Source organism: Clavelina lepadiformis, chromosome 9 (genome assembly GCF_947623445.1).
Source record: "Clavelina lepadiformis chromosome 9, kaClaLepa1.1, whole genome shotgun sequence".
NCBI lineage: Eukaryota > Metazoa > Chordata > Ascidiacea > Aplousobranchia > Clavelinidae > Clavelina > Clavelina lepadiformis.
Genome location: NC_135248.1, coordinates 10,265,428 through 10,279,791, shown reverse-complemented (window position 1 = coordinate 10,279,791; position 14,364 = coordinate 10,265,428). Strand labels below are relative to the sequence as shown.

At 37.2% G+C, this 14,364-nt stretch overlaps 1 non-coding gene across 1 annotated transcript; it reads left to right on the top strand.

The window, feature by feature from the left end:
- Positions 1 to 13,053: 13,053 nt before the first annotated feature.
- On the top strand, positions 13,054 to 13,217 carry LOC143471461 (U1 spliceosomal RNA). The gene has a single exon (XR_013119551.1). It is a non-coding gene; the product is annotated as a U1 spliceosomal RNA (small nuclear RNA).
- The last annotated feature ends 1,147 nt before the right edge of the window (positions 13,218 to 14,364 follow it).

Here is a 14,364-nt window from a genome sequence, read left to right as displayed (position 1 = left end):
AGTCGGTGCCTGCAATAAATTTAAGTACAATCAAGAACTTCAAGCGCAAATCAGTTTATGCCGCGTTATTTATAGCAAATTCTATAACACTGCATTGTTATACGTTGTAAAGTGCAGAATGTTGTTGTTTATAACATCACGTGTTTATGTAATTAATACGAAGCATTTCCAGTTTTAGGTGGTTGCGTGAATCTGTCACATTTGTGACTGTGTGCATATTTCACGAAGAGCTTAGATCATGTCCGAAATACGTGTTATAAGATATTTTATGGAAGCTTTTAAAGTAAAACGTGTATCTATTTCCATTAATGCCGTACAATTTGACTCCCTTCATGTTTGACCGTTTGACCCTTCTGTTTACCGGTGCAGCAAAATCGTTTGAAAAGTATAATATTTGTTTGAATACACGTAAAAAATCGATACTGCCAGTTTAGCACAAATTGCAATAAAGAAGTTTTAATTTGGTCTGTTGTACTAATAAAAATATTTCTCAATTTTTTCTGTTTAATAGTTATAAGCGAATAAATGATGAAATTTTTACAGATTCATCAAAATGAATTGGTTTTCTTTTAATATGCAGAGTTGTGTTTTGCAAACTACCGTGCGTTTAAAGAACAAGAAATATAAAGATTAAATTAAAAAAACAAACAATCTAAATTGTGCTCTAAATATTTTAATACAACAATAACGCATTATTTTACGGTATTTTTTTTCTAAAAGTCGTCAGTTATGTAACAGAAATCGTGACCTTTTTCACACTTTTACCACAACTGGTTGCACGCGATGTATTTTAAATGTAAAAAGTTAACACAGGAAGAGGTGTCTAATATGATCTATTGTATGTAAATTTAGCTTATGATGCAACTCACAGTTTTATCACTGCATGCTACGTCATCGCTATGCAAATGAAATTGATACCTTGCTTATCATACCAAACTGTTTTAATTAATGCAACTAACAGCAGGGGTATTCATAATACTATTTTATTTGTCAAAAAAGCCCTAATTGTTTCAGACTTTTCAAGAAGTTCATTTTCAGAGTGAAGCGAAAAGATCCAGGAATTATAATTTACTATACAGACGATAAAAAAGAAAAAAATTATTTTGACGTTATTTTATGACAATATTGCCCTGCAATAAATGGTTCAAGTTAGAGGCAATGATAAAGTGTAAAACCAACGCAGACATCAAGATAACAACACGACCATTTTATACTACAGAAAAGGAGTGAATAAAAAAATAACAATTAAATCTATATAGGAATTTAGCAAAATCATAACTACATGGGGAGGGCGACATAGTATATAACGAAAAGGCGCTAGGCAAATAAATATTATAACCATAACTTATGCAAAAATTTTTAAAAGGAAAGACGATCTGTTTTCAAATGCTTGTTGAAAAAGAAAACATTTCTTAAATGCAAGCGAACGAACATGCTCCACATTGGTATATCACTGATACCATCGTACTTTAAAACGACTAAGCAAAGACCACTCCATAAAAATATGCATATTTGACAACGGCAATGATATCGCCATTGTAAATACAGTTCTACCGATTATTTAAATGAACTTGACAAAATAACTAATGATAAATCGACATTTATTGTTATAAGCAATGATTCGAAGATCCATCCAGTTATGACCCGTAAAGGACAAATCTACCGTAAATTACGAAAAAAAGACAGCTTAATATATGATGTAGTTAAAGTATACAAACCCGACAATCCTTAAACATAAAACCCAGCATCCGCGGTTCTTATATGATATATTTTTCCAAAGAATTCTTCGATCGACTTCAACAAGATGTAAAGCAACAGCGATGTCATGTTGAGCTTTGAATTTCGGTCACTTTTTACCTTTCATCCCTTTTTACCCTGTGCCCCTCAAAGAAATGATAAATATCATCGCCGATATAGCGAACAGGCCACAATAACACTACTATGTGGTAAAAACATTTTTATAAATTTACTCAACATTACCACAAGAAGCATATTCTTTCATAAAAAATTTCTTTACAAACTAATCGTTAGAGTAGCTAGAGGCAACCTACTCGGACCCACGTTGGCAATTTTTTTCTTTTGCCGGTAACTACCTAACCACGAATTATTTTTCAAAAATATTTAAAACAATGTTCAGTTAATAGTGTTCTTTCATATAAGATCAAGTTGTTTTGGACTTGGTTCAGAGATAAGGGAACTTGGTGCAGAGTTCGATTCTATGAAGAACAAAGAAGACAGAATCGTGCGCGGTTTCTCATGTGGCCAAAAGGGTCATGTTTCCCGACACTGCCCGTATCCTTTTCAGTACCGTCAGAGAAATGGCCAAGGGGCGGACCGCAGTACTCACACCTAAAGTTGCCTGCACTCAGTCAGATATCCGAAAGAAGGTTGCCTGTAGTTGGGACCGCTGAAGCCAATGTAATGAAACACGTGTACTGTATACGGTACAGAGTGCTTTATTTAAATATTCTAATATCAACATTGAAGATAAGTTTGTTTCTCCATTGGTGGATGCTGATGCGTCAGTTACAGTTATCTCCGAAAATTTATTTCTGTCCTTATCAGGAAAGAGTCTGTTAGCTCCGCCTTTTAATATGCAATTTGTGGGCTATTCCAATGAGAGTTACGTGTCATGTCACGTGTAATTCACCGTAACCAGCGTCAACACCGAGTTTTTAGTTTCTGTTGCAGCAGATATTTTCGATGACGGTATTCTTGGTATAGATTTACTCCAGACACATCAATGTATGTTTGAATATTACTGCGTTTCCATGGCTGCTTTTCAGGCGTAGTATTTCGCCTGAAGTCGTCAAAACGGATGTGATGTCACGATTTGTAGGCCTAAAGTTCAAAGAAACGAAGCCTACAAATAGATATTGCCTGATAGCTTCGGGCGTACGCTTGATGGTTGAAAGCTGCTGGTCTGAAGAGGCATACAAAGGCCTCATACAAAGTTGGAGACCAAGTGCTGCTGCGTGACACAGTATTAGATTGAGACGAGACAGGAAAATTGCACGTGCCATACGAAGGCTCATTTGCTGTAACGAGGATTATTCCGCCTGTTAATTATTATCAGATCGAAAACGAATCGTCCAATAGTGCATTTCAATCGATTATAAATTATAACATAGTGCTGGTGATTTTTCCAGACCATACCATTCGGAAGTTGCGGGAGATCGTTGGAACGCGTAGCCGTGGAGAACTAATAAACCCCACCAAATAGTTTTGCGGTGATGCAACCTAACATCCCGGAGTTTACCGCAGACACTTACGTCACCTTTACAAAGAATCAAAGGTCAGCAGTAGAGTTCAGTTCGTGTTATGATCAATCAACATTTAGACCGCGAAATGACATCAGACGTCCAGCTTACTATCCTAACGCTTCGTATTAATTAGATCAAAAGTGAACGTGCTGCCGTGTTAGAAACTGGACCGCTATTTTAATACACACATTTGTACAATACGTTTGCGCAGTAGCACGTTTTAATACTTATGTTTGAATGAATGGTGTAAAATGTAGTTGTATAAACCATACACGTGCTCTGCGAAACGTCTGTATTGTTGTGTTAGCATTTATTGTTTTACTAATATTATAACTTGTGTGTCTGGTGTTGCACTGCAATGACATTATTTTGTGTTTATACCCATTTTTAATGTCACGTTGTTTTGTGTTATATTTAATTGGTTTCACCTATAATTTGAATAAGTTGTTACAGTTTTGTCGTAATTAGTGATCTCACTTGTTTGAACTTTCTGAATTTTGTGTTTACCGTTTAATTGCAAGTACTGTGTTGCTGATTTACCTCAAGCTATTTTCTGTTGTGTTTAGAACGTGATAGAGTTATTGTCAAACATGTTCGAGAAGTTGTATCCTTGATTGTAGGGGCCTGTGCTGGGCAGTATGAAGAGCAATACGTTTTGTTTGGCTTGGTTTATTGCGGTACCGTTTGCTCTTGCGGTACTCTCTTTTCTCGTTTCGCCAAGTCGGTGACATGTACAATTGGACAAGTTTATGTGGTTGTTTTAGAAATTTCAGTACAAGGATTCCGTCCAAACTAAGACTGTAGGCAACTCTAGCCTAGATCTCGTTGCAAGCCAAAATTCAAGGAGCTTCATTTTGTGGATTTACGATAGTAGCTTCTTGGATCAATGTACTCTGCATTGAATAGCTATGCATTAGCTACATTTTCATTTAACCGTTCATATGAAAATTTCCTAGCAAGTATGTTTCCTACTTAAGGTTTCAAATCGTTGTAATTGCTCATTGGAAAGCAAGGAAGTCCTCGAAATGAAGGCTTTGTGTTTAAGCTCGAGAATTGTGCAACTGAAACGAGACAATAGAAAAGTTTCGCTCCACTCGAGAGCTTGCTTGACTTTCTTCTTTCGTTTAGCTTAGACAGCGACATTATTTAATGTGGTTGGAAAATCGTTTATTTAGGCAATCCTAGCCTAGATCTCGTTGCAAGCCACAAATCAAGGAGCTTCATGATGTGGTTTTACGATAGTAACTCCTTAGACCAATTTCCTCTGCATTGAAAAGCTTGTCTCTTTAAATTGGATCAGGACCCCTTGAGCAAAGTGCTTCGGATTCGTTTGGACGGCCGACCCGCATTTATGCGGAGCGCCCTCGCTACGGTTTCGTGTCCCATATGATGTTTTAATGAATTTAGAAATAGAATCAATTTAAGTTGCTATAAGTATTTCGGGAAATACTTGTATAAGATACGTTTGACATTATTCCTGAAGTTAAATTTTATTTTTACAGAAAACATCTTATAATATAAAAGGAGAAATGTCACATCAACCACAAATTTCTGTTATTTGCAATACATATATTTAAGATGGGTAAATATTAGTTTTGGAGAAAATCAAAAAAATTTTCCAGCAGATATTGATAGATGTAATCATGATTTTATGAATGGTAATATAAAGATTTCTTTTAGGAACGTTTATGAAGAATAAGAGAATTTTCTATATGGTTTATGTTGTGAAAATTTTATGATATTAGATTTGATAAAAAAATTTCAGATGGTAATTTATTAGAACTAACTCCAATATATCCAGGTTATCAAAATGATGAGGATGAAATTTAAATTTTTGATGTTGATATAATTTATAAACATAGAAGTGATTTAGAAGAAATATTAATTTTATTTAACTTCAAATATTATTTCCAGCTACTTGTAGACTATATAATAATAATAACCGTGAAACAATAACTACATTTAATATAGAATTGCCAAGACATAAATTTAATATTTTGTTACGTTTCAGCTGTTCTCACTCTTAGAATTATATATAGGCACATGTTTTATTTAAAAGCAGTTAAGTTTGTCTTCACACAGCTCATCTCAGGAGCTCCAATACAAAACTGACAGTGCCACTACTGCGGACACACGTCGATAAAAAGACACATGTGCTTGATTAGCCACGGAAACGCGCAATCAGCCGCAAGGGAAAAACGCAACAGATACAGGGCAAAAACCAGTGTAACACTCTCCTCCTTCCCACAAAACTGTAGACAATTAATAAATGTTTTACCCGAGAATATAACGCATGTCTTACAGAAACCAACGAAGTAAAAACTAGCAAGTGAATAATGCAAAAATGACGTGCAACAAACGATCACTTAAATAGACACTCAAACCACAAGTAGTGACACACTTAAACTGTAAAATCTTAGTACAAACAAAAGAATATAACAATATAAAAATATATAATCTCAATTTAAAAACACGTATAGAATCACGAACACAAAACACAAAAATTTGCTATTAATAACTTTACATATACGTGGGTGAGTGAAGTGAAAAGATGCGTCTATTATCGTATTCTACCTTTCAACATCTGGGTAAAAACAAGGTCTACGTTTAATGCGTTGCGGACGGTCTGGAGAATGTAAAACATCCTCGCTTATTAAACTGTTATTCTGAACTGCGTTCTGAATATTTTTCGGCATTATGTACACCCCAGGTTGCAGCTGATAAGTGGACGTTATTTCCGGTTCCGGACTGCATAAATGATGGCGGTTGTTTGTCGGATATGTTGAGCGAGAAGTTTGCCCTTCATTCTCGCTCACACCTTCTGAAATAGGATTGTTTATCAATCTGTCAAAATTTCCAAAACTTCTTTTTAGTCGATTAAAATGTACAGTACAGGTTTTACCATCGCGATTTTTTATCAAATAGTTTACAGGAGGAATAACTTTTGTAACAACGTAGGGGCCTTTATAAGGCAAGTGAAACTTTCTCGTTTCATCTTTTTGAAGAGCTTCGTCACGCAACAGAACTGCATCACCTTCTTTATATTGATCGTCAGACGCCTTTTTGTCGTAACGCTTCTTCATTTGCAACCTACGTTGTCCCAACCTTGATTGAACTGTTTGGTGAACCAATTTCATTCGGTCTTGCAGATGAAGGATGTCTTCACACTTTGGGGTAAAAACTGGTGCTTTACTAATAAGATCTGCAGGCAACCTCAGATTCCTTCCAGTGAGCAAGTAATGAGGAGAAACTCCAGTTTCCTCGTGAACACTTGCGTTGTAAGTAGCGCTAACCGATGAGAGCGCATCATCCCAAGAAGTTGGGTCAACCTGAACGTAATTTTTTAAAATCGCAATTATGGTCTGATTGTTTCTTTCCACACCACCGTTTCCCATTGCGTGATACGGCCGGCTGGTTCTTGTCTTTTTGCAGCCATTAAGCGTGAGAGCTCTTGAAAAAGAATACTTACAAAAATTCCGGCCCTGGTCGGAGTGAATTGTTTCTGGGACGCCATGTCCTATTGTCACCCAACGGTGGTAAAGCAAATAAGCAGTATCTTTGGCATTTTGAAATTTCATTGGCCAACACGTACTGCATGTATTTTGTGTAGGTGTCACAAACGACAAGAATATAACGGTTGCCGTTTCGTGTTTCAACTTTCTGCATAGGTGTATTCTCCTCTGATGGGACTAATGGGGCACGAACAATTCGCCTTGGTCCTTTTCTTAAATCGCACAAGCAACACTCTTTGCAGTATGTTTCGACATCTTTGTGGCAAAATGGCCAGAAAAAACGCTCCTTTAACCGGGCAAACGTCCTTTTGACGTCCATATGTCCACCTCCGTGAATTAAATCGTGAACAGACTTCAACACATCATTCTTCATTGTTGAGGGCACCAGCAACTGAGCATAAACTTCTTCCAGAGAGTTCTCGATTCTACGATATAGCATACCATTATGTAGAAAAATTTCACCAAATATATTCCAATAGTGACGCACGGCTTTGCTGTCGTTTTTCACTTTTTTGAATGATGGTCGGCGTTCCTGCCTCATCCACTGAAACAGTCTTTGCAACACAGAATCTTTTTGCTGCGCCTTAATAGTGTTTTCGCTTGACCATCCAGATGCTTCTGAAAAATCCATCAAACACACTTGGTATTTTTTGGCATAAGTTGAACTTTCATAGCTGCTGTCAGTTTGAAACGGAAACAAGGGGTCTAATTGCTCTTCCTTTATAGTATCATCTGAACAAGGTCGACGGCTAAGCGAGTCGGCATTCGTGTGTTTGCTTCCTGCGCGGTGAATTAATTTAAAGTTAAAATTGCACAAGAAATCGAACCAGCGAGCGCATTGTCCATATGTGTCTCGTGATTCCCACAGCCAACGAAGAGATGCGTGATCTGTTCTAAGCAGGAACTCTTCGGTTAAATAGCATCGAAAAACCTTTAACGCGTGAATGACCGCTGGCAGCTCTTTCCTGGTTGTTGAGTAATTTCGCTCGGTTTTGGTGAGCGATCTACTACTGTACGAGACGGGGTGTTCTTCGCCATCCACTAGTTGCGAAAGAACGCAACCAACAGCTGTGTTACATGCGTCTGTGTCAACAATAAAAGGCTTGGATAGGTCGAGGTATCGGAGAACTGGAGATTTTGTCAACAATTCTTTAAGCAGCCCGAAAACCTTTTTACATTCTTCTGTCCACAAAAAGCCCTTTTTAGTTGAGTGCGCTAAATTGTTCAGTGTTGATGCAATCTGAGAATAACTGGGAATAAACTTCCGATAATAGGATGACAAGCCCAAAAATTGGCGAACTTCTTTCAATGTTTTCGGTGTTGGCCAATTAGAAACGTCTTCTACTTTTTGTGGGTCACACGAGATTCCTTCGTGTGATACAATGTGGCCAAGAAATTTTACTTTTTCCTTAAGCAAATTACATTTGGAAGGTCCGAGTTTTAGGCCAGCTTGCTTCCAAACGTTCCATATGTTCGTTAAATGTGCGACCGTACACGATAATATCGTCTAAATAAGCAATCGCACCATTCCACTCAACGTCGTTAAGCACCACTCCCATCAAGTGCTGGAAGGTTGACGGTGCATTACAGAGTCCAAATGGCATAACATTAAATTCATAGAGTCCTTTATAACACGTAAAAGCAGTTTTTGGTTTATCGGAGGGTTTCATTTTAATTTGCCAGTAGCCCGAACGAAGGTCTAAAGTTGAAAAGTAACGGAAACCAGACAATTGGTCTAAGCTCTCATCAATTCGAGATAATGGATAACTAGATTTTTTTGTACAGTCATTCAGCTTACGGTAATCGATGCAAAACCGCACATCACCGTCTTTTTTGCGAACTAATACAATTGGACTAGCCCAGGGTGATTGAGAAGGTTGAATAATTTCTTTGTCACACATATCCTCAACTAGTTCGTTTACCTTTTGCTTTTGGGGTTCAGACAAGCGTCTTGGGTGCTGGCGTATAGGGAGCGAGTCTCCAGTTTCGATTGAGTGTTCGACCAGTTCTGTTTGTCCAATATCGTACGGGTGCAGCGAAAATACATCACGATAGGAAGAGATGACGGAAAACAGCTTTTGGCGTTCAACTTCTGACAGTTCCAATTTGTCCAAACATAACTCATCGTGCAGTGCAGACAACTTAATGTTGGAAAACTTGTTCTCTGTAATAGGAAGAATTGAGTAAGCGTTTGTATATTGAATTTTGCCTTCACCTGCAATTGGAACAACTCTTGCAACGGAAGACCCGCTTGGAATTACAACTTCGACGTTTGATGGATTTGCCAAGCGTAACTGGACTAAATTGGCTTGAGTAGAGGTAACATACTCCGCGACTGCAACATTCCACTTCTCTTGAACGTTGTTAAGGCGTTCGATCAAAACTTCAACATCTGGCATGTTTGGTTGGCCGTCAAATGTTCCAGGGAGTAGCATTTCGGTAAAGGGAGGAATACGTGCAAAATCTAACAACTTAACGACATGACTGTTTGCTAGGCCTGGGAATTTCTACAGGGGAATGGTACCACCTCCCGCTTTTAAAAACATTTTTTCATAATCCACGATACACCGGTTATGTTGCAAATAGTCAATTCCCAAGATGCAATGATCAGCGATAGAGTCGCAGACATAAACATCGCAAGTTTCTATACAACCAGCGACTGAGATTTTAACCTTACTTCTGCCCAACATATTTATAGGCTTACCTCCAGCACCCACAAAACCAATTCCGGTTGGGCATTTTGTTAATGTTGTTTGTAGCGTATCATACAAATTTTTACTTATAACTGTAACGGTAGCCTCAGTGTCAATCAAAGCAAACACTGAACTCTCATTAATGTTTATGTTTGCATACCTATGCAAGTCCTGATCCATAGTTTGAACCTGGTAGATTTCCCGTGGTGGATTGCTGTGAGTTCCGTGTATGTCAGAAGCACGTCGAAAGTTTCTTGCACGTTGCCTGTGACAACGTCGAGCAATGTGACCATATTCCCCACAGCTAAACACTGAAGTCTCCTTCTCTCTTCCCGAGGTTCTCTTGTTGTCTTCATTTCGTTTCGCAGCTGGGAAATTTCGTTCTGAAGTTTTTCGACAGTTTTTTTTAATTGGGATACATCCTGGTGATCTCCTGTAACCGCTGCTACTTCTGACGCCATTATACGTGGTTCATGATGCGTCCGTTCTGCGTTTTCAATAATGTTCTTTGCTGTGGCGTAAAAATCCGGTTGTGCAATTTTAGAGTTATCGCGTAAGATTTGAGAGGCTTGTTGACGATCTCTCAGTCCGCGAACGAGTAGGTTGTACAGCACACTGCTGCGCATTTCATGCTGTTCGTCGTTTGGATAAGCCATTTTTCCCAATTGAGCTATAGATTCAAGAAAGTTTCTTACGGATTCGTCAAAACCTTGAGTTCGCTGAAAGAGTTGTTGCATGGCATGCTTTTGTGAAGATAGTCCTGAAACCGTGTCTTTTGCTTTTTGAATGAGTTCGTCATAACTAAGCTCGTAGAGTTTTTTACGACCATCGGTCATGGAGAATCTGATGTCTTCCGGCAAGCTTTGTAGAAATGCATGTTTCTTCGCCGCATCCGATGCTTTAACGCTGTCGCAGAAGGATTCGAATTCTTTGAGAAAAGACGAAAAACTATTGCCACGCTGGTAACGAGGCGGAGAGTAAAAAAAATTCATACTTCAGTAAAACTTGATAAAATCTTCTGTGCTTCTAAGAGGTCGTGCCGTGCTCGCCAGTGTTACGTTTCAGCTGTTCTCACTCTTAGAATTATACATAGGCACATGTTTTATTTAAAAGCAGTTAAGTTTGTCTTCACACAGCTCATCTCAGGAGCTCCAATACAAAACTGACAGTGCCACCACTGCGGACACACGTCGATAAAAAGACACATGTGCTTGATTAGCCACGGAAACGCGCAATCAGCCGCAAGGGAAAAACGTAACAGATACAGGGCAAAAACCAGTGTAACAATTTTGTAAAAAGTTATAGAAGATATTACAATATTATTAGTGGTTCGATGCAGGCTTTAAATGTTATTATTCCAATTCGAATTTATTATGATGAATATGATGAGCTTGATGATGGTGGTGAAGAACTTGATTTTAATAGTGCTGATGATTCTAGTTCTGAAAGTTTAGAAAAAGAACTATAACTTTTTAATTAACTAAAAATTTGCTGACCTTAATCCTAGTTGTTCAAGTTTAAAAATTATAATTTTTATATATACTTTAAGATATTCCTAACAATTTTTAAATACCATAATGACCCCAAAAATTTTAAATATCCTATAGTTCAAAACCTTAAAATTTAGAACTGTCCTGGTACCCCCATTTCACTATACTACTGTTGTTAATTGCACCTATTAGTAGTTCCACTGCCATTATGCAAAGATATAAGCTTAGCGTTTCCCCTTGTTTGACCCTTTTGTTTAAATCAAATGGTGTAGAACTGTAGATAAAAACCCGTTGTTGATTATTCCAAATTTCGCATCCAAAGACAAGTTTTTAACGGCATGTAAGAATATAGTGAGAAAATGCATGTGTTCAATAACCTTAAAAAGTCATGCGTGGTTGAGTGAATTGAATCGAAGGTTTTTAGGAAGTCAATTGAAATTAACAAATGGTTTCGATTTCCACGTCGACATTTTTCATACAAATCACGATTCTTGATAATACTGTCGCGAGGCGTGACACTTAGTGTTCTTCGTGATAGGGATAAAGTTTTTGTCACGTTCCTTCAGTTTATAGCCTCTGCAAACTGCAGTGGAAAGATGGCTTCATTATCTGATATTTCAAAATATAAAGAAAGTGACAATTTTGCGGTAAGTAGATTAGGAGAATGGGCATACAAAATTTTAGGTATTTAGGGTTTAATTGAAGTTAGATTTAGATTATCAAGTTTAGGTGACTTTGTTAAAATATGTAATTTAGATTAACAAGAAACCTGCGAAAAATACTTTCGAATGTAATATTTTTTCCGGTGAAATAGCGGGAGCCAAGTATAGAATCAAGATGCTTTGTTTACAAGAAATTCTTAAAATAAATCTCCCGACCTTTCAACTGAGGCCAGATGATAACAGATAATTCTTTTTATGAAATGCTCTTTCCATTAGAGAAAATAATTAATCATCATTTTAAATGCGGGACAGGTTTCGTCATCATAAATCCATTGCATGCACAAATTGAACTGAAATATACAATTATATTCCCTAACAACTTAAAATAATTTCTAATCAGACCCTTATGTGCTTAAAAGCGTATAATGAAAAGAACAAAGGTCAACTGGCCTACGCATATTCATCAGTATGATACCACTGTCAACCATGATAGACCTGGCGTTGCTAGGGATTTCAACATGGTTTGCAAACAACTCGACAGTATAACAATCTTCAAATCTCGTCCAATTCAAGAGCTTGCAGATATAAACAACCAAACTTCAGTCTGTGACAGTTTCGGTCAAGTTCATCCTAACAAGAAAATTTATTTTTTATGTGACCTCAAAAAGTTTTTACATTAAAGACATTGACTTGATTGGAGTTACAATTTAAACCGCCTCGACTCTAAGTCACAACTTAAATTGACTTGAATCATAACTCAAAACGACTTGGTTACAGCCCTGTTTATTACACAACTTACAAACAATTCAACGTTTAAGTCGGAGAGTGACTGAAACGGAACAACATGAAATAGGCGAGAATACGGCATTTAAAGATCGTATTCGAATGTAGAAGTTGTTCATGTCGTTTCAAAAATGTACAGTTTAGTTCATCAACTATTGTACGTATAAATATGAGAATATTTTTCATTTTTAGGTGTTTTAAAGAAGTATTTCAGGCTTAAGATATAAAAACACAAAAGTTTTGCACTTCGTTCATTTTGGATAGGGTGAAGAAACACGAGAATTACACACCCAGCTTTTGAAAACTTTTGGTCCCCTCAATACGATTCTAAATACGCTACTGGTAGTACCGCGAGTCTCCGGTTCCCCAGTTTGACGCGGAATGACGTCATACTAATTTACATATTATGATACGAAAAACTTGGTTCACCAAGTTTTTTTGCTTTAACTCAAATTTGATATTTCTAAAACTATATCATACAAGTATTTTATGTATAAGCAGTTTTAAAAATGTTTCTACAGAAGAAGATTCTGATTCTACTGAATAATAGCAATTTTTAATTTACTCATTTGAAACAAGTGCTTCTAGAGTTTCAGCAAATAAAAAGTTGTTTTCATTGTTTAAAATCCTTTGCTCTGATATTCCAACTCATACTTACCTGACGAGGGTCTTCACCGCGATCCGGCAGGCGGTGGGCCCAGGGCGAGGCTTTGTCATTGCACTTCGACTGAGCTGACCTCTGCGATTACCCCAAATGTGGGTAACTCGGTCGTATAATTTCTGTTAGTGGGGACTGCGTTCGCGCTATCCCTAATCTATTATGTAATTCCTTTGACACAAGCTTCTCGTAAAAGAGTGGTTTATGGATCCTTTCAAGCTTTTGGCAACCAACTGCTCTCGTTTACTCCAGGTAGCAGATTGATTTAATGCGTTTTGATCATGTTGCTGAAACTTCGCATGAGATGTTTTTCGCTAACATGCAACAGCTTACCTTGTAAGACAAAATGGCCACGCTGACAAACTGTAGTAACTGCCTGACCACAAGATGGTTGAAACGATAAGCAATTTCACTAAATCCTCAGTAAGACGATGACAAACTTTACTTCATAGTTTTAAATGCAGTTTAACATCGCGGGAAATTGGCTGCATCTCTTACATAGGAAAATGAATCTTCCACCGTTGCTGGATCACACAGTCAGTTGTTGAAGAACGCGTTATTCCTAGATTTATTTCTCAAGCTTGACCAAATGTTTTACTCAATTAAAGTTTTCAGTAATCTGAACAAAAAAATATTTTATATAAAATCATTCATGTGTTGGTCGGTCTCTATACTACGCAACAAGACCTCAAAACTTGCAAGCATTCGAAACGATAAACAGATCGGTATACAAACTCTAAAAAGCTAGAAAAACATTATGCTTGAATAATTGTTTGTGTGAAACAAGATTTGTCACTTTTTAACCATGCATAATTGGCAAAGAAATACTCGATAGATGGAGCTAACCAAAAATTCAACAATAAATTATTATCGGATACTTTATATATGATTTAATAATGGGCATTTCTTCTCTTTTGTGTTTCTTCTTGCACGACACTCACACCCAAGTCAGCGGCTTCGAACAAAGTGTTGTTGTAAGTCAATTCGAATGCCACCTGTGATGTAATTATCGTTTCTAAATTAGTTTTCCGATTCTAATTTTAGTTATCCGTTGATGATTTGGGTTAATTAAGACTGTATTTGATTATGAGACAAAAGGAACTTACGGGATAACGAAAGCAATGCTCGTGTGCGTCATTAATTAATGTTAAAATGCATTGTTACATCTTAAGTTGAACATACTTCGGGTTTCCGTACTTAAAGTTTCCAATTTTATAAATTTGTGGTCCACCCATAACGGTGTTAGGGGAATCGACCTTTGAACAAAAGAAATTATATTGTTTAACTTGTTCATCTCAGAAGT